At 46.0% G+C, this 21,474-nt stretch overlaps 1 protein-coding gene across 3 annotated transcripts in view; it reads left to right on the top strand.

The window, feature by feature from the left end:
- CREB3L2 (cAMP responsive element binding protein 3 like 2) overlaps positions 1 to 21,474 on the top strand; it is a 228,908-nt gene that overhangs the window by 110,111 nt on the left and 97,323 nt on the right. The gene's annotated exons all lie outside the window — the stretch shown is intronic.

The following is a 21,474-nucleotide window of genomic DNA, read 5'->3' as shown; positions in this document are numbered from 1 at the left end:
TTATGCCTCCAGGACCCCTTTTGGGGATCGAAATGTCACAGAACACTGCACATTTTCTGAAAGTTTCCATTTCAAATCTTTGGTTCTTAAATTTGCAAAATGAAATTTGTTTTCCCACAGCCAGCAATGTTAATATGATTTTATGTGAGATCCCTTTGGGGTTTTTTTTGTGTTTTTTAAATGCAGAAGTTTGTAATGAGAGAGAGAGAGAGGCAGAGAGACAACACTAATGAGAAAATGAGAAGCTTGCCTGTCTCCCCTTCATGATTTCTTTTAAGGGGGTGGGTGCCAGGATATTTGAAACTTTTGCAAAATGGCCTCAGGCTCCACCTCCTTGGCCTTTGCCTCTGGCTGACGTTATTTTGGGAAAAGGGATGAGGGCCTCCCTGTGATTCCCACCAAAGCGTTTGTGGTGGGGCAGTGGCGGAGAATGACTTGTTGAAAAAAATGCAGAGTGGGGCGCCTGGGTGGCGCAGTCGGTTAAGCGTCCGACTTCAGCCAGGTCACGATCTCGCGGACCGTGTGTTCGAGCCCCGCGTCGGGCTCTGGGCTGATGGCTCGGAGCCTGGAGCCTGTTTCCGATTCTGTGTCTCCCTCTCTCTGTGCCCCTCCCCCGTTCATGCTCTGTCTCTCTCTCTGTCCCAAAAATAAAAAATAAAAAACGTTGAAAAAAATGCAGAGTGCCGGGCTGAGAAGGAGAGGCAGTTCATGCTGGGGCAAAAGCCAGATGTGTAGCGTGATCTGGGTTTTGCTCACTGAGCCTTTTTTCCCCCCCGAGGAGACCACGTGGGTTGCCTTTGGCTCGGTGGCCCAGATGTGCTTCCTGTTGTCAGTGCAGAACTTACAGCACATTGGCCTTCGAGTATCTTCTGATAATTGGGTGCTCCAGGTGTTAGCCATTTGCAGAGAGGCAGTTCTTGCCTTTTGTTCTAACACATACTGTGAGCATGTCTCATCCAGCGGCTGTAATGCCACAGTTTTGGGGTTGTCTTTCAGCTGGTGGGATGAATTATGTCCAGGCGTATGCGTTCCCTTTCAGCCCGTGACTTGCATTTGTGAGATCACAGGCCAGGATTTGAAATGCTACCTGTGACTTGACATGAACTCCAGATGGGACAGTTTGGACTGGCTCTAATTAAGATCTTTATGCACAGTTTCAGGGGTAGAGACCTTAACATTCCTTTTGGTATTAAGGGCTCAGCTTTTCTATGTCACGGTGATGAAGCAGTGATGTGTGATTATTTTTCTTCCAATTTTATTTTATTTTATTTATTAATTTTTCTAGTTTTATTTATTCTTTTAACGACTTTTAGCTCTAATACTTAGGGATGTATGTCTCTTCTGGGCAGCTCACTCATACAAAATGCCACTCATCATTGCTACAAGTCCTTGCCCCTGTGTGTATGAATTAGTGTTGAAAGAGGTATTGGATTTAGTAGCACAGATGACTGGATTATATTCCTTCTAAACTAAGGGGAGTTTGGCAGAGATTTGAAAATAGATAACTTTCCCATCTGTTTCTTAAACTCTGTTGGGTATCCAGTTGCAGAACTGGTTATTATTACTGTTCGTCCAAAATGTGGAATGGCCTGACCTCCAGGTCTAAATAGGGATTTAGTTCCCACACGCATGATTGCTAATGCCCTGTTTTAGCAAACCTGTCACCTACCCGATTTTAAAAACATAGAAGGTTCACATTGCTTGAGGCTGGAGTGGTTAACATCTCTGGCGCCTTCTGTGAGCCATCAGGGAGCAATGTTTTTCTCATTTGGTTATTGTAAAGAAGACTTCTTGGCTCAGAAGGACAAAGGCTTGGAGGGCGACAGGTTCAAAGTCTACAAAATAATGAAGTGCACGGATAGACCGAATATGGACTTGCTCATTCAATCCTGAGTTGTTACAGCTTTGGGCTTCCTCTTGAAGCGTAAAAAATTGTTCCCTTACAGATGACAAAATATTATTTTGGGCCAGTCACTAGTGCTTTTATGAACACTGTTTCTTCAAGAGTGTGTACAGGCTAAACGTGGGCTCAGAAAAGGTGGATCTAAAAAACGAGAAGTATGTCTCTTACGGTTTGAAATCATTGTGAGAAAACTTGTTCCTTTCCCCCAAAACCTGCCTGGGTGTTGGGCATTTCTAATACGTATGTTGTGTTCCTCTAAGATTCTGTGCAAATTACATTTCTGGAAATTCACTGTGGGATGTTGTAATTCAAAGAGCAAAACAGGCTGTAAACTTTATATTATATATATACAGTTTAAATTCAGAAGGATGCTCAAGAAATAGATTATTGTTTCTGGCAAGGGGACCTGGGGACTGGAGGTCAAGGGAGGGAACAGGGGAGAGGGGGTTACTTACATACTATCCCTTTTGTACTGTTCTAATTTTTACCTCCTGAGTGTATTTAGAAAATGAAGAACTAAAGCTTACAGGCACCATGTAAAACTGGACTAGAGGTAATTTTAGCCTGAGTCTCCATAGGGGCAGAGGGGATCTGGTGCTCCATTAAAGCTCAACACCTCTCAAGTCCGTGGAGCCTTGGGTGAAGAGAGGAGGCAGGAATGCTTGGTGGAAAGGGGCTCTCAGGGTGGAGGATTAATAGTGGGTTTGGGTGTGATAAATTTTATGATCTTGGTACCTTTCTTATATCTCGGTTTAACAATCTGGAAAATAGGGATTTTTTTTTCAATTTTTGCAATGATTTTAATCTTTGTAAAAAATTATACGATGGGAACTACGAAGTCTTGGCAAAGATAATGACAGATGTTCTGCTTGTTTTCAATGCAATTCACGTAAATCCAGTACTTTGTAAGGTTCTTCAGTGGTTATGCACTAAAATTTTATATCTCGTTGGTTCTTAAAATAAAACGACTGATTCCAGACAGTGGGAGGTAGAGAGTTAAGGGAATGTTCAACCTGCCTGGTGTCCGGATGTGAAGGCCATCTGGCTTCCTCTTCTATCCCTGAGTGCCGGGATGGAGTTGGCTGATCTCACAGGCTGGTGGTTTCCCCTTCCTCCTAGCTGGCCCAGCAACTGATGTGGCTCCAATGGGATATTGGAGCTTTTGGGCTGATGTTCCACCTTGGAGATAACTCCTATTGTTGGCCTGTGGCCAGGTCCTGAGGGGGAACCTGGGTCCCTGTGGCTTGAGAATATCATTCATTACTTATCACCTGATCTCCACAAACTGAATGATAACTGGTGAGTTCACGTAGAATTGCAAAGCAAACATACTTTGTCTTCAAGGCCCTCACTTCACCATTCTTTACCTTTGTTTTCAGGTTTTCCTCCCTTCTTAGACCCCAAGGACTCACTGTAATGGTGTTCTGTTTCTAACCCCTCCTCTTAAATTTTGCTCTCATGAAAGATTTGATGAACTTATACTAAAAATTTAAATATTAGTAAGGCATAACATATGACCCCCTAAATGGGTGTTTACAATTACTTCAGCTCAAAAGGGTGAATCTGTAAATGGAGAACTTAAAGCAATATCCAGGTTGTACAGGAGGAATATTTGGGGAATAGAGGGAACTTTCACTATTCTTCCACTGTTCCATATATATGGCCCTTATTCATAGGGCAACCAGGTACATGTGTTGCTAATTTATCTACAATTTAACGGATTTTCATTGGCTTGGTGAAATTTCTTTGACCCATTATATTATTGTCTCTGAAATTGTTCTCATAGTGATAAAACAGGTTGGGGATGGGGAATTCAGGCACAGCCCTGAAGGATGAGACGGTGAGGCTGAGTTTTGTACTTGCCCTCTTTCTTTAATTTTTTTTTTTTAACACTTATTTATTTTTGAGAGACAGAGAGAGACAGAGCATGAGCAGGGGAGGGGCAGAGAGAGAGGGAGACACAGAATCCAAAGCAGGCTCCAGGCTCCAAGCTGTCGGCACAGAGCCCAACGTGGGGCTCAAATCCACAAACCGCGAGTCGATGACCTGAGCCCAAATCAGACGCTCAACCCACTGAGCCACCCCATGTACTTGCCCTCTTTCTTGAAAGACCCCTGAGTAATAGTATTCTATGGAAGCAGGGAGGTCTGATGTGAATTTGCTCTTACAAGAGATACGAGATATTGTATGTAGATTAATAATTGATTAATAATTATAAAGTTTGCAGCTGTAACTAACTGAAAACTGATTCAGATTGCTTATACAATAAGTAAATTATTATGTCATGTTGTAAGAGTCCTAGAAGTATGGCTCCTTGTTTGGCTCATTTGGCGACTCCTTGGTATCATTGTGGTCCTAAGTGCCATCCATCTATGTGCAGATTTCACCTTCAGGTTGGATGCAACCAGGAAGCAACTCATTCCCATATGAATTTCGGGTGTTCGATTCAAAATGACAAATGTCCAAAGGAAAAAGAGAGGTTGTATCTTCCTGTGTCCCTTTTTAGGATAGAAGAAACTTTTTTCAGAAGCCTATCAGCTGATTTTACTTTGAGTTTCGTTGGCAAGGATTGGGTCACTTGACCATCGTAAAACCAATGGCTGGAAAGGGATTTACATGATTGGCTCAGATCAGTCATTTGGGGATTGAGAAGCGATTGGAGGCTCAATCAGCATGACCATTGTAGTGATCCTTAGGAAAATAGTCTGAGTTGGCAGTCCTTTCTTTAGTGGGTTTGTTTGACCAATGGCTGTTTTCCTCACAGAGGTGGGCTAGCAAATGGAACATGTTTAAAATCTACAATAATTAGCCTTGGGAATAAAATATCGAACCAAGTACTGTGCCGCTTGCAAAGCTCTAAGGATGTTATTTAGCTGTGCTAATAGCACCCAATGAAGGAAGACCATAGAGACAGGAATAGCCTCTCCAAAATACACACAAAGGATATCTGGGAGAGTGTGCCACTGTGTCCCAACTCATTAACTAGAATTAACTATATTATCTGAACTGTCTGCATCAGGGTCAAATATCAGGACTGGAGGTAACTAAGTCCATGATCATGCTTATCATGCAAGACAAGAATGACTTGTTTCATTCGAGGGCCACACAACCTCTGATCAGCAGGTGGAAAGCTGAATGTCAGTGTTCAAAGAAGCTGTATTCTCAGTTGTTTATAGCTATTCAAATATTGACAAGCCCATGTGTGCCTGTTGGCATCTTGAACTACCTGCCTCAGTCTGCTATGGCTCAGACCTGTCTGCTGACTGACTTGGGGCAAATGGCCCTAGGCCTTGGTTGGGCCCTTAGTAGGGTTTTGAGCCTACCGTTGTAGGATGTCTGAATTGTCCAAGTGAGTGCTTTTATGAATGAAGGGAGTGTTCATGTTCCCTGCCCCTGCAGAGTCAGGATTGAAAGAAAATGATGAGACCCATGATCTTTGGGTCACCCTTGAACCTATTCCTCTTCCTCCCTGCTCATCACATGCTCTTCGTCTCTTCCAAATAAAGTTCTAAGTGACCTCGATTTTCCCTGAATCGATCACATAGGTCATCTGTGAGGCGCATAGGAGGCAATGGCCTGTATTGTCTACAGAGAATCTGAGGCCTTGAGCACTGAAGAGATTTGCTCAGCTGAAACACAAGCTCCTTGAGGACAGGGGACATGACTTTGGCTCTGCTGTCGTCCCATGATGCTTAGCCAAGTGCAGGATGCTCAGAGATACATAATTAAGTGGAGTGAGGCAGTCTTAGAGAAATGATACGCTTGGTGGCCTTGACCTCTTTTGTTAATATATTTTTAAAACTCTGAATTCGTGTAAATGCTTCTGCAAACCTGAAAATTTAGTGGAAAGCAACATGGGTCATTTGGCATCAATAACTTTTCTTGCATAGTTTAGGGAACAAGGTGGGAGTGTGGATGGCTGTCTAACAGTCCCAGTTTCCACTAGAGTGGCATTGCAGGCAGCATTGTGGAAAGGGTGGGCTTTTGAGCCAGGCAGATTTGGTGTCAAGGGCCATTGGTTCTCTAGTGACCTTCCACAAGTTACCTCACCTCTTTGGGTCACGGTTTCTTCCCATGTCACTGCCTGGCCCTGATAGATAGGCTTTTCCACTCTCTCCCCTAATCTGGGGAAGAGAGGTCCTCACCTCAGGAGTCTGACATCATTCGGGAAGCACGGGGGCCTGTAATTATTCTCTCTCACACATCTTCATTTCCTGTCCTTCTACCTTCTGCTGTAAACATACGTCTCTGCTGTTGCTCCTTCGTGCTCATTTTTTTCTCCCTTGTTTACTGCCAGGTTTTCTCAAACAAGTGGGCAATAGCTACAGTCTCCATTTCCTTACTTTCTGCTTACTTCCGCACCCTGTCTGTTCTGGTTCCTACTGTTGCTAGAAGATCGTCCAACTTCTGTCTAGCTGCTAAATCCAGTCTGTTCTCTGTCCTTACCTGCTAGGCCTCATGGAAGTAACTTGGCAGCATTGACCACAAGGTCATCTCCTAACTCATTCTTGCTTTTGGCTTCCGTGACGGTCTAGTGGGCTTAGCTTTTCCTTCTTCCCTGGCTTCCTTACTACCTGTTAAATGTGAGCAGTTGGTACCTTCTTTCTGTACGCTCTCCTGGGCTCCTCTGTCACCTTCAATACAGCTGGTTCTCAGATTTTCATATCTATTACTTGTCTCTTGATGGAAACTGGGAGCTCTTTGGTATAACCCAAGATTCTTCTGGGCCCTCATTGGCTGCGGAAGAGCTGTGGCTGGGTAATCCTTGAATCTTCATGATGCATTACTCTAAGAGTTGGGGACACTTTGAACCCCCTTAGCACTACATCCCATTTATCTCAGGGAATCTTTACTGACTCAGCTCTCCTGCGTATAGATGCATGAGAAGCTCACAGGTCATTACTGGGACACAGTTGTTTCTAGAGTCAGTGTCACCCATCACATGGAGGCTGTGTTTTGGCTGGGCTCGTGCTTATTCTTCAGATTGGGAAACACTTTGTGGTGTTCTGGGGTGGTATGTCTGATTTTTTCTAGGACTGTGTGGAAGGTCAGTGCAAAAATCAGACATAACCTCTTAGAATCATGTACCATGTATTCCTCTGTTGTGTATAACTGCTGTCAATCTCAGTTACAATTGCCTCATGTTGAACTGCCTGCCTTTGAACTGCTGTATTGTAGAGTAATTTATTTATATAGATTTTGCTGACATTACTGAAAAGCTTTGAGGTGTTATTTATTTATTTATTTATTTATTTATCTTTTTTAAAGAGTTGAGATGGGGTACTCTGAGCCACCCAAATTTCTATGCCTGCTTCTTGTTAGAAGTATAGACAGTGTCTCTTGGAAGAGAGTTCTTCCTTGGCTCATAAGGCATCTTGTGTGAATTCATTTTGTAACAAGTTTACTTGACATTCTGGGTCTCAGTTTATCCAGCTGTAAAATGCTGCATTTGTATCGCGTGGTCCCAGAGAGTTTTTTTAAACCCCGTAGTTCTATGCTGGATATCATGCTCCTACCCTTGCAAGGCTCTCAGCTTTAAAAAATGATTTAAAACACCAGTAAGTAGATTTAGTTGATTCCTTGTATAATTGGGGCAGCTAATTGGCAGATGTCATGCTGCATTTTGTAGCCTCTGTTTTCTGACTTAAAATCTTGCTTCAGTAAATCCCAGACAAAATAAAGAATGGAAAAACAGAGAGGCACAGAGGTAGGAAACATTTTTTTAACATCAGAAAAAAAAATCTTCTTCAGACTTCTTGGCAAATAAGAGGAGTCTGGAGGGAAAAAAATCCATAAACAGTTTCCTAGTTGTCTGAGTGGAAAATCCTGGTTTTTAACATTTCATATCTTGGAAATGTCTGAATAGTTTTTGTTTAAAGGGAAATTCCTTTTGGCTGAGAAAGAGCCTGCAGGATTCAAACTGATAGGGTGATGTTTTTAGAAAACTTGGAGGAAATAAGGATTTGTGATGAAAATGCTTTCTCACTGGCCAATTGTGTTAAGCAGAAATTTAAATCCAAGGTTACCAATCATAACATTGTAAAGGTTCAAACATTAACTCCTTCCTTCCCATGGCTTCCTGTCCACGCATCCTGGGGAAACATCTCTCACAGTCGGTCCTTCCTCCAATTTGAGGAACTTAATGAACTGCTTTTCTAAACCTGTGCGTGTTCTAGGCAGGAGGATATTACATTTGTGACCTTGTGGCCCTCCCAGTAGAGTGGGAAGGAAGATGTATAAACAAGTCATTAAATATCTGGTGTACCTTTTGCGTTAGAGCTGCATTCAAAGTATTTCTGGAGCGCAGAGAACACAAAGAGTTTGGGAACACCTCACAGAGCAGGTGAGATTTACAGTGGGTCCTGACGTATAAAACAGGAGTTCTTTAGGCAGTGGGAACAGCAAGTATAGAGTAGGAATGTGCAAAATGTCATGGTTGATTCTAGGAATCCCAAGTAGTTTTATGTACTTTGAGAGTAGGTGCCCTGCGGAGAGTGTTGGGGTATATGACAAGATCATAAAAGGTCTACATGCCTGCTTAACCATTTGGCCTTTCTTTTGTGGGCAGGAAGGTAGGAGGCTGTTAGGGCTTTTAACAAGAGGGACAGGAGCAGAAGTATGTTGTCGAAAGGAAACCCTAGTGGTTACGAAGGATGGATTGGAGGGTAGAATTAATGGTGGTGAGATGATCTGTGGCTGCCTATTTCAGCCGTGAGGTCGAACAAGACACCGTGAGGGCCTTGGACCCGACCGGGACGAGCACATGAATGCAAGCAAGGGCTGGGAGCCAGACCGGGAGACATGGGGACCGTGAGGGACCGTGAGGGGGATATGGGAGACCTCCTGTTTTCTGAAGTGGCAGACTGAGTTGGCGGGGCTTCCAGTGACCTGGAAAGGGGATATTTAGTGGAGGATCGCGTTCGGTGGGGAAAATAATGAGTTCCCTTTCAAACATTGATTCTAATGTGTCCATGGAACATTCGGAAAAGGCCTTTGGGAACTTGGATTTAGAGTTCTGGAGAAAAGTCTGGACTGAAGGTGTAGACTTGGATGTTGCAAGTCTAGTGGGGATCACTGAGGCCAATAGCCCACAGAAGCTGGTCCAGGGAGGTCAAATGAGAGTGACAAGTAAGAGAAAAGCTAAGGATGGAGCCCTGGGGGCCCTAGAAGGGTTGGCCAGGGAAGAGGAATCTGCAGATGGAACTCAGAAAGAGCCGATAGGAAAATGTGGAGAAAATCCAGGAAAATCCCATCACAGGATCCAAGAGAAGAGAGAATTGCTACAGAGTGGTTAAGATAAATAAAGACTGAGCGTGCACTGCAGCTGACTCCAAGGACTGTGTGCATGGCAGCTGAGCGCAGTGCCTGTGTCTCAGGGCCATGGCGGCCTCCCTGTGGTCTGAGCCCGTGGCATGCTATGTGGCATTGTGCTTAGCGGGTAGGGGCCTGGTTTCCAGGCAGGAGTGCAAGACAGACGGACAGCACCTAGGAGTAAATATGCACAGTGGGTAATGTACGCAAGGCTGCCTCTTTCTTTCCTTTGTTTTTACAGAAGCCTAAAACAATCCTTAAAATTGGCCTTGGAGACTGTCACAGTGCCCATGCACTTTTATGAAGGTACTTTCTTCATTCTTTTCTCCAGGCTGAGTCCATCTGTCCCTGGATGTCCTTCTGGCTGGCAACCAGGAGTTTATGCGTGTGTCCCTTTGTGCATGTGTCATTTATGGCCTTGGAGCATGCAGAAGGCTGGTCTCTGGACTCTTAATACCTGTGTAAGAGTGTTGGGATTTACCAAATGCCTGTAAGATGTGAGGCTTTGCTTTATTTCTTCTGACTCGTCCCACGAAGGAAGTATAGGGTAGACCCCACTGATTGCCAAAGATGGGTTTGATTACAGATAACATCAACTCTATTCAACAAGCAGAGAACCTAATTGGCCCCATTTTTGTATGATATGATAGTAGGCGAGGACAAATGGTTTTGCTATAAGAACATGAGCCTGAGGGTTTGCCAGTGGAAGGAACGGTAAAATAAATGATGCAGCTTCAAAGAAAATGTGCAGCTACAAGCAGTTCCTGGGTTTCGGGACCTACACAGGGGACTCTTGTGGGACACCCTGCAGCCACCTCCCTGCCCCCTCCATGCCCCCTGCATGTCCCCTGCGTGCTGCGGCTGACTTCTACCTTTGTTCTCTGCTGTGCTTGTGTGGCCCTCAGCCTCCTGGGAGATGAGCAACAGGCATGGGAGGAGGAGCTGGGCAGCCAGGACTGAGGGCCCACAGGAGGGCGAGAAGAGGAGGGGATGGGGAGGAGGGACAATTCCACTTCCCCCAGGGAGGAAGCAGGTGGCCCTTCTCAGCCCTGAGCAGAGCAGACACCTGTGAGGAAGCTTAGGAACCACCCCAAGTTTCAGCTGCACTGTGGGTTGAGTGGTCTCTTGGCTGCCTAGGTTGTTTCCTAGTCATCTTGTTTGCTGGCTTCTTATCCCATTCTTTCAGTAACAGAATGTCCTGTGAAGAACCTACGTTACAAACGTAAAAACAGTAGACTTAAGGGGCCTGGGTGGCTCAGTGAGTTAAGCATCCAACTCTTGATTTCTGCTCAGGTCACGATCTCAAAGGTTCAAGAATTCAAGCCCCAAGCGGGGCTCTACGCTGCCTGTGCAGCACCTGCTTGGGATATTCTGTCTCCCTCTCTCTTTGCCCCTCCCCTACGAATGGGTACGCTCTCTCTCGCTCTCTCTCTCAAAATAAAGAAATACACTTGAAACAAAATAGACTTAATTTTTTAAAATAGTTTTAGGTTCACAGTAAAATTGAGCAGCATGTATGACGAGTTCTTGCGCACCCCCTACCCTCCCGGCACTGTGCACAACCTCTACCACGGTGTCCGCATCCCGCTGCTACGAAGTTTGGAATGGGGAGTCAAGATTCATCAGCTGGGGTTACCTGAGGCAGCTTTTGATTTTAACTTTTTTTTTTTTTAATTAGTCACAGAGAGGCTTTCATTTTAGTCCAAGAAGCTAAATAGCTCACAAGAGCCTTAAATAGGTGTGTGTGTCCGGTGGGGGGGGGGCAGTTTTTTGTTTTATTTTAATAAAAACTTCAATTTAGGAGCAGCTGTAGAGATTTCAGCAGAATTTCGGTTAAGATATGGTATGTCCCCTTCCCCAACCTTCCATTTACAAGTGGCATAGGCACTCCTTTCCTTTGGAAAGGAGTTGGGATCGAGGGGGGAAATACCATGTTTTTTCATGACCAAAGCACCCTAATCCCATCTCTGTAGCTATGACTTTTAACTTCCTACCCCGAGATGGTATTCGGCTCTGAGGCCCTGCCAGGAGTTGTTTTTCTGGTTCTGCTCTGGATTTGCAAGTTTTCTTTCCAGGGCTCTCTGCAGCCCATGACCCACATTTGGAAGCAGCTGGAAGGCCTGGCGCCCTGGGCTGAGGCAGAGGAGGCCAGGACCCAGCCCAGGTGCCGACAAAGCTGCCCCCCACTGCTTGGGCTCCAGGACATCATGTTCTGACTGAAGGTGCCCACCACCCCCAGCCCTTGTCACCGTGGACGTTTTCGTGTGTGATGAGAAAGACGAGCAGAAAAATAGCAGCCAGAAAGCCATTTGGTGTTTCAGCTGTGTTTACATAGTAGGAACATGAGGTAGGTCGAAACCCAGCGTTTCCTTTTGATTTAAATGCACACTGATAGGAGGCAACTGAAATTCAGCCTGGCCCAGCTAAGAGGTGGGGTGGCTGGGTCGGTATGTGCAGCTTTCTTATTCCTGCCCTTCCTGGGTCTGGTGTGGGACTCTGAACATCCCATTGTCCGCTGATGGCTCAACAACTCAGCAGGGGGGGCAGTAGAAAAAGCAGAGATATGGAGTCAGCACAGACTTCATAAACCTTTTCACCAACAAGCAATTATGTGTTCAGTGCTTCCAAGCCTTGTTGGCATGGCACTCGTAGACCATGATGTTCTCTGCCGGGTGCACCAGAGCAGTGGGTGAGGCCGATCACGGCCCAGGGCCTCTGTCAGCTCCAGCCTCTGCTTGAGGCACTCCTTCGGCCCACTCGTTGTGCTGAGCACAACATAGGTAGTCAATAAAATACTTGCTGACTGGGGACACCCGGATGGCTCGGTCGGTTAAGCATCCGACTTCGGCTCTGGTCATGATCTCGCGGTTCGTGAGTTCGAGCCCCGCGTCGGGCTCTGTGCTGACAGCTCAGAGCCTGGAGCCTGCTTCAGGTTCTGCGTCTCCCTCTCTCTCTGCCCCTCCTCTGCTCTCTCTGTCTCTCAACAGTAAGCAAATGTTAAAAAAAAAATACGTGCTGATTGGGGCTCACAGTGTGGTGCTAGCGTTCCCTACCCTGGGTACCCTTCTGAGGCTGTTTCACAAGGCCACGAAAGAGGATGAGTGCCATGATGTGACCAAAGTGTCTCTGTGGGTGGTGCATGGGCCCTGCTTAGGAGATAATAGGGTCCCGCGCTCCAGTTTGTTTTTTTTTTTTTACTCCAGTAATTTCAGGGATGCATAGGAAGAAACCCCTTGCTGAATTCTAAACTTCAGGGGAAAAAAATTAGTAGACAGAATAAAGCCTCTTGGATGTGACCTAATTGTTTTATTTATTTATTTATTTATTTATTTACTCCAGGTCTGTTGAGATACAATTAACATATAACAGTCTTGTATAAGTTTAAAGTGTACAGCATAATGATTTGATATGTGTATATGTTGCAAAGTGATCACCACGATGAGTTTAATTCACACCTATCACCTCACCTAGTTACGGATTCTTTTCCCCGTGATGAGAACTTTTAAGCTCTGCTCTCTTAGCAACTTTTAAATATATCATACAATGTTGTTAACTATGGTCCTTATGTTGTACGTTACATCCCCAGAACTTAATTTATCTTATAACTGGAAGTAGTAAGAGCACCTTCACCCTAATGTGGCCTGATTGTGGCCAGACATTTAGGGGGAAGGAAACCTTAAAGTTTTTTGTTGTTGTTGTTTTGGTTTTTTTGTTGTTTTGTTTTTTTAGTTGCTACCTGACTATTTTTAGGCTGAACTCCTGGCCTTGATTTGCATGACTAAATTCACACTTCAGTTTTTCAGGCACCTGCTTCTGCAGAACTGAACTTCTTTGGAGGTTTTGAAGAGTGTGTTGGTAGCAGGTGTTAACATTCTTCAAGTCACAGGAAGGAAGGCAAGAGAGAGCTGGCCCATTCCTTGTCCCTGCCACCCCGTGAAACAACTGTCTGTGACAACATTGAGATCATTTACATTGCTTTTCTAATACGAAAAACGTTTCTGGGGCTGACTGTGACATACTGAGGAATCCATTAGCGCGAGAGTGGACGAGAACAGTAAGCATGGCATAGGGCAGCCCCGTGGGGCCCTACCGTGGCATCAGGGAGAAGTCTGGAAGGCTCTGCTTGTCCCTTGGGCCTTCCCAGCAGAGCAACTTTGAATGCTGTTGATAAGTTGTAGCAACTGGCATTGAAGCCACAGGCTGTCTTTCTGACCCATGGCCTGACTGCATTCAGCCTTTGACCTTCCAAAGTAGTTGATGTAAGGAGAGTTGAGCGAGAGAACCTTCCCTGAGTCTACCTTCTTGGGAAGCAGGTTCTAAGTGGGTCTTCTCTGCCTTCCTTTGATCTGGACCAGCCAGCCTCCTATCCAACAGAAGTTCCCCAGAGATTGTGCCATGTGAATGGACCCACTCCCATAATGCCTTGTTATTATTTTGGCAATATCAGTAGGGCTTTGGGAGAGAGCTGCTAGAAACCTGTGCCCTCTCTGGAACCTCCACCCTCTCTGGAAGTCATACATTTTTATTTTCAACAACAACAACAACAACAAATTGCTGGTCATGGGGCTAAATGCCAATGAGAGAAAATCCTTAGCTCTAGAAGTTAACAAACTTGAAGGAGTCACCTGATGGTTCTTCTCCAAGGAGCCGCATTACGGCGAAGCAGCTGGCAGATGGGGAGACTGGTTAGCCCTTCACTGGTTTTTCGTGAAATGCAGACAAGTTTCATGACAAGTTTGTTCTTTGGTGTTTTCCAACCAAAAGAAAAATATCCTGGTAGATAGATTTTATTTTTCCTCATTGCCCTTTGAGAAACTATTACCTGTGCCAAATTGGCTTCTAGGAAAAAAAAAAAAAAACCAGGAACAAAAGTTTCAGGATTGGAACCATGTATGTCACTTGGCTTCAGAATACACGAATTTAACCATGTGATGCTCTACTTAGCTTTACGAAGCAAGAGGTCCTGAGCTAGGCTCTCCAGGGCTGGTGTCATGGCTGAACAGTGCCAGCGGGTACCGGGATGGTCTCTCCTATTCAGCCTGCCATCTTTCGCGGGTAGACCTTTGCCCTCATGGGCATTGCCTCGTGACCGCAAGATGACTGTGTCACCTCCAGCGTAACATCAGCCTCCCTGACGGGAAGAAAGTGAGAGGGCAGAGCAGAAGGGGGTAGTACCTATATTAGAAAAAGCCAAGATCTGCTCTGGAGTACCAGCAGAATCCCTGTTAGGTTTCACTGGCCATCCCTCACTGCTAGAGAGGGTCCAGGAAGGTGAGTGGTTTAGCCGGATCCCTGGCTACTCCGAACGAGATTGGCGTGTCTGATGGTGAGGAGGGAGGGCAGGATGGGTATTGAGTGGCCAAGCAGCAGCGTCTGCCTCATTACAAAATAACTTCTGCCCCAAACTTGTAGGATCCTAGATCTCCTAGGGACCCTCGATGTTGCTGAGCGCAACCCCTTCACGACACAGATGAGGGAACTGCTTTATTTCCTTCTACTTCTGCTCAGTATGCCAGAAACCCCAGTTGTGCTTTTCGGCGCTCCTGGTCTGAGCTGCTCACCCCCGATGCGTAAACTGTGCCCAGAATGTGAATGGGCTGTGAAGTCCCTTTCACCAGGGAAGAGAGCGGCAGGGACACAGGCGGTTTGCATTTGGGAATCAAAAGGTCTGATTATGCTTTCTCAGGAAAAGCAGCTGGCCAGCAGAAATTACTGGGTGCCTCGGAGGACAGAACCTGGAATTTGGCCTCCTGGAATGATCACAAGAAAATAGAAACCTCAGCCCTGCCGTGAGGAGCAAAGCCTAGCAAGGCCGCCAGAACAATCACATGTGTGAGACAGAGGAGAGACTCGGGCGAACAACACAACGAAGGAAATCCATGGCAGACCGAGCAGCCAGGCCAGAAAGGCAGCTTGGAGGAATTGGCTCTGAGCAGGGATTTGTAAAGGTCTATTATTTGGTGGAGAGCAATGATGTATCAAAACAGTGGTTTCAGAGTGAGCAGCTTTGCCTGGCTGGAGCCATTTAATAATGCAAGCCTGAAGCCTGGTGTGTGTTCTCTAGAAGCGCGGCCTGGAGGTGATGCTGTTTATGGATTCCTTGCAGAGGGAGTGTGTGAAGTTAGCCAGATTTATTGGAACGTGTCTAAAAGACCACTAGCCCTGCACCAGCTTTCCCTTTGAGCTTTCCATTCCAATTCTCTTCTTCCCTCCCCCCATGTCTGAGGACTGCCTGGTGGCCCTGACATTTCATTTCTGCCCTTACTTCTCCTGTGCCCGGAATGTGAGGGGGCTGTGAAGAGGCCCACTTCTTTGGGGGCCCAGCCAGTCTCCTTAGTGCTGGACCCGTGTGCCTGGTAGTGCTCTGGAGGGCGTTCTCCACCCTTACCTCAGGGCCATTTGGCCGAAGAGGCAAAAATGAGGGGACCGGCGTCTCAGGCTCTTATGCCCAAGGTGGAACAGGTGGACGGTGTTTGGCATGGAGAGTGCTAGGTGTCTTGGCTCGGGCTGCCGTCACAAAATACTATATAGACTGTGTGGCTCAGACAATGGACGTTTGTTTCTTTGTTTCAGTTTGGAGGCTGAGAAGTCCAAGATCAAGGGATCAGCAAATTCTTCCCGGTGAGGGCCCTCTTCCTGGCTTTCTTTACATTGTGTCCTCACAGGCTAGAGACAGAGCTCTGGCGTCTCTTCCTCAAAGAGCATTAATCCCATCATGGGGATCCCACGCTTATGACCTCATCTAGCCCGAATGACCCCCCAAAGGCCCTGCCTCCAAATATCATCACATTGGGGGTTAGGACATCAGCATAGGGATTTTGGGGTGACGCATTCAGTCCATAGCACTGGGGGTTCACTGGAGTTTCATGAGGCTCCCAAATGACAACTGGTGGTGAACAGGCCATTGTGCTTCCCGCCAGAAGAAGCCCGTGAGGGGTGAACCCCTGTGGAGTGCAGTTGTTAAGCTGGGTCCATGACTCCAATGGGTCTGGGAACCTCCTGGAATGGTCTCCAGGATATGGAGGTGCAGTGCAAGTGTGCATTTTTTATCACATTTTCTAAAGTTGTTTTTGACCCTGGAAATGTCAAGAGCTAGTTTCCTGGAGATTATACTTCTAAAGTGGAGGCTGGGAGGGATCAGGTCTGTGCACAGCGGTGCCCACCGCCAGCATCCTGTAGGCATGGCCCAGAACCGCTGCCGTGCTGCTGTCCATCCCCCAGAATGTTCCAGGGAAGCCCTGCTCCCTCTTGCTGCTGCTGTATGCTAATCAGACCCTGACCGCTGACAGGTGACCTTACCTCCCCAAGCACTAAGGGGAGCTTCACCTGCAATCAGCACTTTGTCTCTGAAACCTAACCTTTTTGTCTTCTTGGAAACAAAGTCCACCCCCTCAACTTTTTTGGGTTTTTTGGAGGATTCATTACAAAATGAGCAGTTTACATCATATGCCAAAAACCAAATCTTACTTATTAAAGACATTTCATAGTACTCTCAAGATAATGACTCAAAGCAGACAAAAGTTGAAGCTGTCTTTTCTGACCATAAATGGAGGGCTCTGGCTCATGTACTCGTTCATAACACCCAGTGCTGAAGCCAGCTTGCCCTTAAGTTTTTCTCCTCTGCTTCCTGGTCCTCCCACATCACGACTTCTTCTCTCCATCCATTTTCAATTTTATTTGACCTAATATTATATGTTTCCTTTAAACCACTGAAATCACTTTTGAAATGTGGTAAACATAAGACATTTTATAAGCGCAGACTTTCCTAGAATCTGGGTTTAGCCTAGGGCTGGCTCCCTGCTGACCTGGGCACAGTCCCTGAAAGAGTAGAGACCTTTTCCTGGGTTCCATTTCCCTTTTCCCCACCCAGGCCTCCTCTTCTTGTCTCCTTCCTGTCCCTCTTTTTCCATTCTTGTGTCCTTTGCTCTCCTCCTTTCTTCTTCTCACCTAGTCCCTTCCCTTCTTCTCTTGACTGTGCCCTGACTCTGCCACAGTTTTTAGAGCTTTGCTCAGTCCTGACAGCGTGAGGACCTGAGCTCAGAGTTTGGAATCTGTTCGTAGATTCTTCTGCCTCGTTGCAAGGACTTGTGGGCCTCAGCCGATGATGGCATTCTGGAGGTGGTCACAATAATGCTATGCATCATTAAGGGTCTTTGCGGGGTGGGGGGGCTTGGAAACTGCAGAATTGACTTTCCAAATGTATGGATCGGCTAGGGATTCAGAAGGGTTCACATTGTGGAGTAGCAGGGCTAATGTATAAAGAGCAGGAGTAGCTTACAGGAAGAGTTAGTCACTCTTACATAGCAATGAGGAATTGTTTTGGTAAGCAGTGGAAAACTTCTTCCCTGTTTTGCCTTTCTTGTCTCCCTCCCCCACACTTGAAATACTGGGGACTTCTAGCCTGTAGCTCTACCAGTTCTGGAGCAAACATTGATGAGCCAGTTATGTATTTTAGGAGCCTGGTCCACTGGTTGGGAATCTGGATCTAGGTTTGCTATTTACAGGTGTCTGTGATGCATGGGGGAAGCCCTGGGCACCGGCAAACCTTCCCACCCTTTCCCCAGTTGTGTTTGTCCAGGCCTAGGGGTGTGGCCCACCAGATCGAGACCTTAACTAGGCCGCTGATCACCTCTGTGGCTGATCCCAACCCCTAGTTGCTTCAGGCCGGATGAACACCTTGGAACTGTGAAGCTCCAGCTGTGACCATCCCATGGCCTAGAGCAATGGTTTTGGATCTTGGCTACGTGTGATAATTACCTGACTGCCTGAAAAATATTGATGTGTGGGTCCCAGCCCAAGAGATTCTGGTCCAGTTGGTTCTTGGGTAAGGCTTGGGCAGCAGGAAATTTTAATAGCTTCCCTAGTGATTCCAAAAACGAAATAAGGGTTGAGAATTACTGGCTTGGAGCTTCGCTACTCCAAGTGTGTCCATGGACTGATAGTATGAGCTCCGTGGGGGAGTTTGTCCCTGATCACAGTCTCAGCTCCTACTCCAGACTTTTTGGATGATAATCAGCTCCTCAGCTGATTCCCATGTGCATTAACATTTGAGAACCCCTGGCAAGGTATCCTGCTGCCCTTCCTGTCAGGCTGATGGACCCCAACCCTGCCACAGTGCACCAAGCGCTGATGCCAGGTCAAGCTAGATAGAGCCCAAGAAACTGACTTGGCCCCCCCGTGAAGCCCTTGGGGGTCAGCCCTACAGGGCAACAATCCTGTTCTGAAATTAAGGTCCAGTGGGACGGGCTGCAACCCATGCTTTGGGATATCTTGGCCTGATGGCTTGAGCTCATGGCACTTTGCCTAGTCTACCCTGGCAGAGTTTGCCCTGTCCTAACCCTGGGGTAGAAGTAGGAGAGTAAAACTAAAAAGCTGAAGTTTCCCGATAATAAAGAAAGCATGCTAGAGCTGGGATGACTGGATCAGAAATGATGGGTGCACAGCACCTGTGGTGCCCTTGCCCCCTCCTCACCTGCAGCAGACATCTGCTTTTGGGCCCTCCTCTTCTCCCTTCTGAGCTCACACTTGACCCTAGCCCTTCTTAATAGGGCATTCCAGGCAGACGCTGCCAGTTCCTCAGATGTTGCACTTAAGACACAACTATTTTGACTTTCCTTCTTCCCAGAGTAGCATCAGTTACTACTCGTGACTCTTCAGTTTTGGCACATGACTTCTGAGCTCTCAGTAACCTCCTACTAGCACCTTTCCCCTCATTTTTCTGCTCTCTCTAAGCCCTCACAGGCACTTGGTCAAATGAATGCACGTGTCTCTGAGATTGTCATCCACGTCTCCATTTCCACACATCTTTCTCGAGCAGTGCTCTGCGCCCAGCATCGCAATGGGCCACGATTTGGGGAAGCACAGACTCGTGGGGATCCAGCCCCTGCCTCTGGTGTTATCACCTCTGCTGCCCTCCTCGAACAGCCTCATCTCCTGTCATTCCTCATCATTTAGTGGGAATAGCAGTGGATTGGGTCATTCGGCTTCCTGCTCCCCAGTGTCAAAGCCTGACCAATGTCCTACTACATTCTTTGCCTATTCCCTGCCATTCGAAAACAATGTGACCTGACTTACTAACCTTCATATAGCATCAGGGCTGACCATTAGCTCCTTCCTGGACCATCAGCCTTCATGTTGAGTTGATCACATTTTATTTGCTTTATCCTGACTGCTTTTCAAGCTCATCTTTTCCATTGCTCAGTCTGTTTTAAGAGAGCTTGTTCTATCTGACCTTGATTGCAGTTTTTCTGTAAAGTGTTTTTGGATTACAAAAATGTGGCTAGAAGTCAGGTAATTACATTCTGGGTTCGTGGAGCTCAGTAGTCTCTGACTTAATTTTATTTATCTTGGCCTCATTTGCTTCATTTGTAAAGTGGAATGATAATACCCATTGATCTCACGGGGTTGGTATGAGGATTAAATGATATTTTTTTTATGTGGAATCAATTTAGAAAATGTTAAGAGTGCTCCCTGATTCTAAAGTATTAAGTGCAAATTAAACGGCACTGCGGGATACTGCTTCTACATTTCTTAAACAACAAGGTTTATTGGTGTTGCTGCATATGATTGATTTTCTGTCTATCTGTTTGTTGTCTTCAACATGAAATTAATATCCAGGCTTTTCTGAAATTGCTGCTAGTTATTCGATTAGACGCCTTGTGGGTTATACCAAGATTCTTCTCATAACCACTATTTGTCATTCCTTTTTCTGAACTCCTGTAAGTATTATGTGTCCCCAAGAGGTTTGTTTTTAAGTTTATTTATTGATTTTGAGAGAGCAAGAGAGGGAGAGAATCCCAAGAAGGCTCTGAACTGTCAGTGCACAGCCCGATGGGGGCTCAAACTCAGGAACCCCAAGATTGGGACCTGAGCTAAAATCAAGAGTCAGTCGCTTAATGGACCGAGTCGCTCAGGTGCCCCTGTCTTCATAGTTTTATCTTGAAATTGTTGCATTGTTGCATAACTACCGCATGTGTGTGTTCTGGGTCTTCAAGCAGAACGGGGGTTGTTGCCGTTTCAATAGCTGCTACCACCAAGGCATTCACCTTCTGGATTGTCTGCACTGAGAAACCTAGGCAAAGTTTATTGCTAATTTTCTTCTTTTTGCTAGATTTTGAGAAGCCCTGCAACTCTATAGCCTTCTGCTGTAGATAGGAGGCAGTGTAAGGAGGAGAAGGAAACTGGCAAGGATAGAGGGAGGCAGCTGGGCAGGGGTGATGCACCAGGGTGTAAGCCAGCTCAGGAAGTGTCTTTAGACCCAAATTCTCTCAGCACACCCCCCACCACCCACTGCTGCCTTGGTTCTAAGGGAATAAAGGCAAATCTTTCCAACCCCCACCTCTGCATCTTTTGCCCTTTGTGTTTGTTGTGTGTGTTGGTGTGCGCATATAGGAAAGTTGAGTACTGCAAGCTGCATAGCTTGTAGAATTCTTTTGTCTCCACCCTCTGGCATGTCCCACTCCTACTGGTCAGGGCTCATGGGAAGTGACGCATTCTTGCCTATCCCATTACCTACATATTGGAATTACCTGGGGAGATTTTTTTAAAAATATAGATGCCTGAGCCCCACTCAAGACAGAATCAGATTTTTTTTGAAGGTAGGGCATAGGAGTTTTTTAAATAGTCCCCAGATCAGATTTGTATTTACACTGAGGTCTGCAATTTATAACACAAATTAAATGGGGTGATGAATGAAGAGATTGGTGCATAGATTTGTGGTAAGGCAAGAACAATAAAACATTAATGGTAGAATCTAGGTGGTATGTATGTAGTGTTCATTACAGAATTCTTTCAACTCTGCTCTGATTGACATTTTTCAAATTAGAATGTTGAAGAAAAAAAAGAAAAACCTCCCACACTTCTCCAGATGATTAATTTGGGGCCGATGCCACCTAAGGCCTGATGTTTGAGATGGGTGGAGAGAGACTGCATATGTTCTGTGGAAAAGAGTGTTGGGTCAGCAGGTGTGAGCACAGGCCTGGTGCCTGATGGCCATTGTATATTTAGGAAAGGGACCCTAAGAAACCCCCAGAGAGAAAAGAGGTGAGAGCAAACTCCTGGCTGATAAAATATCCATGTTGAACCCAAACTTGATTAATTGAAATTCTGAGTGCCATTAATTCACATATTAGCAGAGGAAAAAAAAATAGGTGTTTTTGAAAGATGCTACTTCTTTTATAGGAACATCTGGTTCTTCAATGTGGGAGCAGAATCTTGGAGCTGAGAAGCATTGAGGGTCATCTGGTCCAGCCTCCCACTCT

The sequence above is a fragment of the Panthera leo genome, chromosome A2 (assembly GCF_018350215.1).
Source record: "Panthera leo isolate Ple1 chromosome A2, P.leo_Ple1_pat1.1, whole genome shotgun sequence".
Classification (NCBI taxonomy): Eukaryota; Metazoa; Chordata; class Mammalia; order Carnivora; family Felidae; genus Panthera; species Panthera leo.
Note: the sequence above shows the minus strand (reverse complement) of the source record. Positions and strands in the feature narration are given on the sequence as shown.